Source organism: Lathyrus oleraceus, chromosome 2, assembly GCF_024323335.1.
Source record: "Lathyrus oleraceus cultivar Zhongwan6 chromosome 2, CAAS_Psat_ZW6_1.0, whole genome shotgun sequence".
In the NCBI taxonomy this organism is placed as follows: Eukaryota; Viridiplantae; Streptophyta; class Magnoliopsida; order Fabales; family Fabaceae; genus Lathyrus; species Lathyrus oleraceus.
The window spans coordinates 133,928,543-133,932,745 of NC_066580.1; the positions used below are offsets into that span (position 1 = coordinate 133,928,543).

Below are 4,203 nucleotides of genomic sequence, written 5' to 3' on the forward strand. Positions count from 1 at the left end.
GATGTACTCACGGAACACATCCAAGATATAGCACCGACACATATTTTTTTTGCATATGATATAGTCTTACTTACAAAGTCCAATAAGAGTTGAAAGGAGAGGCTGAAGACTTGGATACGAATTTTAGAAATGCATGGCTTGACTTGAGTAGAAGTAAGAAAAAGTATATGAATTGAGTTCAGCAACAGGAGAATCGTTTATAATTTATGGGTTAAAGTTAGAGATCATTGCATCCCACAAGTCACACGGTTTAAATATTTTGGATCCGTAATACAAAATGATGGAGAGACATAATGGGATGTAAGCTATTGAATTCGAGTTGGGTGGATAAAAAGAACCTCAGAGGTTTTATGCGATACAAAAGTACCGTTCAAGTTAAAGGGAAAGTTTTGTCAGACAAGGGTAAAACTGCAATATTGTATGTGACAAAATATTAGGCGGTTAAGAATCAACACGAGAAAAATAAGTGTATTAGAGACAAGGATGTTGTGTTTGATGTATGCTAAAATTATACATGATAAGATTAAAAATGACAACATTAGAGAAAGTGTTGGAAAACATCTATAATAGAAAAGATGCTCGAAAATATGCTTAATTTTTTGGACATGTAAGAAAAGACTCGTAGATTTTGTAGTATGGAAAATAGATTAGATTGAAATATTTTAAATTATGAAAAAAATTGATCCACGTAACCAATCGTATTAACGAAATAAGAATCGGTTGTTGTTGTTCTTCTATATTTTTTAGGTTGAGTTAAAGTAATCTTAAAAAAAAATTCAAGTATAATAGAGTTGTATCATTTATGTTAACTTTATTAATAATATATTGTTATTTTTCTATTTCTTTTTAAAAAGTATTAATAATTATATTTTATACAATATTAATTATAGAATTATCACATTTATTTGGACATCAATAAAAAAGTATTTTATATTAGAGGTAGAGTAAGTTTTATATATATATATAGTCAAGTATACTTTACTTTTAATTATATATAAAAGCATATACTTTAAGTTTAAAGTGTAGTCAAATATATTCTCTTTTTATATTTATATACCAATGAAATATTTATTACTTATCATAATAAACAAAAAAATTTAATGTTCAAAATGAACTCACGGCCTATATAAATAGACTCCTAAAGAACACCGTTACTAAACAAAAACTCTAAAAGAACATATTTCCTGAAAAGGATGAAGACAGCAAGAAAATATTCTCTAACAATGGTATTTTTGTTGGTATTTTTTTTATCATTGCATCAGGTATAAAATTAATAAATGATTTGAAAAATAAATTAAGATTTTTACTTTGAAAGTCTTTTATATTTTATATACAATACTATTTTTATTTATGTTGTTTATGTATATAGACGTGGTTACAGAATCACAAGCCAGAGGAATGAGTGAGAATATTCTCCAAGATTGTGTCAAACATGATGTTACAGAATCATGTATGCCTTCGACGCTCGTGTACACTCAATAAGCTTCCAACAAATACATAATTAGTTTATAAACTGAGTAATAAAATTTTGTAAAATAATCGTCATGTGTAAACGAGAATTATAAATAAAATGAATTTCAAGATATCTCAATGTCTAAAATACTGAACCCTATTTTGTCTTAGAATACCAGCCTTTAAAACTAAAATATAAAATAGTGTTCAGTATTAAAAAATTTTAATAAAAAAATATGTTAAGTTTAGTTTATTAAATATATAAAATATTTTTTTTAAACTTTAATTATTTATAATTTTTAATAAATTAAATATTTATATTTATTTTTAATCTCTTAAATAATATTGAACTACCATTTTAAAATAAAAATATATAGCAGTCTTAAATTTGATGAATATAAATTAAATGCGAATTTTAAATGAGATCTTTAAAAGAAATTAATAACCCTTAAATTTTTGTTTAAACTTTTTTACCGCAAAATTATTTATTAAAATAATTAAAATGAAGACATAATTAGATTCACGGTCCTTTAACTTAATCAATTATTTTATGTTGATCCCTTAGTATATGTAACTTATTTGGTCCCTACAAAATTTCTCAGTTATATCCTTATTAAAAAAGTTCGACTGTTTTTCAAAAATAGAATATCAAGAGATTTTTTAAAATTGCACACGAAATGTCTGAAACAAAAATATAAAAATTAACTTGATCACGTTAACACTAAATTGATTCACAAACATCAAAGATGATTTTATGATGATACACAAAGGTTTCAATTAATTCAATTGTATATTCCATGAAGTGTGTTTATACAACGACTTAATATCAATGAATTCTAACCTCAATTGTTTCTTAGAATTTAATCCCCAATTCAGTTCGATTAAGCACAAATTCTAACAAAATTTAACCTTACGTAGTAAATCATTACCAATTGAATAAGCGATAAACTACGCTAGAATTAAAATACCTAAGCATGCAAATCCTACAAAAATTAAATGCAAGAGTAAGGGAGAGAGATAACACCAATATTTATAGTGCTTCGGCGTTCGTCCTCACTTTTCCTATGTGCATTATTCAATGGTTTTCCATTAGAACCTGCATTGTTCCTTTTTATTTGACAAATATCTGCAATTGTTCATACAACCACCAATCTACAATAATGATGAGAAAAATAAATCTCATATCTGGATCATGACTTGTGTACAACGTAATGTCAAACTCTTCTGCGTAATCTTTACTCGATTAACGCTTCTTGAATATTCAAATATCATCAATTTGCTTCAAACCTTCGTGTGTAGCAATCACCCCTTGATCCTACTTATTCCTTGAGCGATGAATTGTCAAAAGATTTGAGAAAAACTTCGCCTTATCCATAGTCTTCCACATAGTCACTACCAAGGGAATTTAGAGAGAAGAACCCCCTTCTTTTCACTAGAATTTGTCAACACCTATAACAACAACCTCAATCTTGCAAACTACCTAAAAATCTCAATCAAATCTTCAAGAAGGATTAGTTTTAAGATGATGTCTCCCTCAATCAATTACGCATCTCTCATTGTCAAGATTTTAAATCAAACTGAGGTTGAAGATGAAAAAAATTTATTGCAAGAGTTTTGAACTTTCAAAAACATAGGGTGTTGGTTTTCACACAATCACAATGAAGATTATGAAAATGTTATGTGAAAATGATGAATTTTTTTTATATATGCTTGATATTAAGCATACAAATGAATGGAAAAAGTTAGTTAGATTCTAATCAATAGTATTTCATGATTTGAGTTAAGTGAACTGGAATAAGAAGAAAATAGAGTTTTGGCCCATTTCCCATCCCTTGCATTCTTTTACACTATTAATATATTTGAGCGTATTCTCATTCATTTGTTGTTTGTTTTATGTTGTTCTGCATAATGTGGTACATATACTCAGGAGGAGTAAGTGTTGTTGTGAGTTGGAAGAGGACTATGAAGCTCTCTTCATTTTCTTTATTGTTTTATCATCGTTTAGTTGAAACTATTGCTCTGATTTATAACATCAAGGAATGAGTCCTTTAAATTTTTGAGTTAGTGTTTGAATTTTGTTAATTTCATTTAGTACTTCATTTGAAGAGATAATGGAATTTTATGTTATTTATCTTAAGTCCCGCTGTGAGTTTTGAAATTATTTGGAAATCATGCATGTCATGTTTGAGTAACATCCTAAAATGATGGTTTTATTCCTTTAAATTAAGATTTGGGTTTTAAGGTGTTACACCCTCAGCGGCCATTTAAGGGACATGAATATCTGCCTCCCCCCCCCCCCCCCCCCCCCCCCTCCCCAACAGGTATAATAGGTTACGTCAGCCAAATATGCGAAATTGGCTAATTCAAGTAAATTGTGAATGGCATGGTGAATAAGTAGTGGCAAGCCCACTTGTTAACTATTTTACTATGTTAATGATTTTATGTAAAACTGAATTGCATTGTCGCAATGTATCACGATTTTCACTTAAAGAAATAAGAATATCCTTTTGAAATATCTCTTTTCTTTGTGATTGTGAAAGGTAATGATAAGTACGAGGTACAACCAATGAAATCAAAGCCCGGTCACAAAGACTCGGGGGTGTTGTCATAAACACCACAGGTGTATAACTGAAGTAATCAAAACTCCATAATGCAAAGCACACACACAAAGAAAGTGGCAAAACTAAAAAATTGTTAATAATCGTTCTGTTAGCCTGGAGTTTCCATTTGGGAAAAGTCAATTGAATGCTG

General features: G+C 28.6%; 1 long non-coding RNA gene across 1 annotated transcript; it reads left to right on the forward strand.

The window, feature by feature from the left end:
* Nucleotides 1-1,167: 1,167 nt before the first annotated feature.
* LOC127121233 (uncharacterized) lies at nucleotides 1,168-1,585 on the forward strand. Its single transcript, XR_007803357.1, has 2 exons — nucleotides 1,168-1,262; nucleotides 1,370-1,585. It is a non-coding gene; the product is annotated as an uncharacterized LOC127121233 (long non-coding RNA).
* Nucleotides 1,586-4,203: the final 2,618 nt, after the last annotated feature.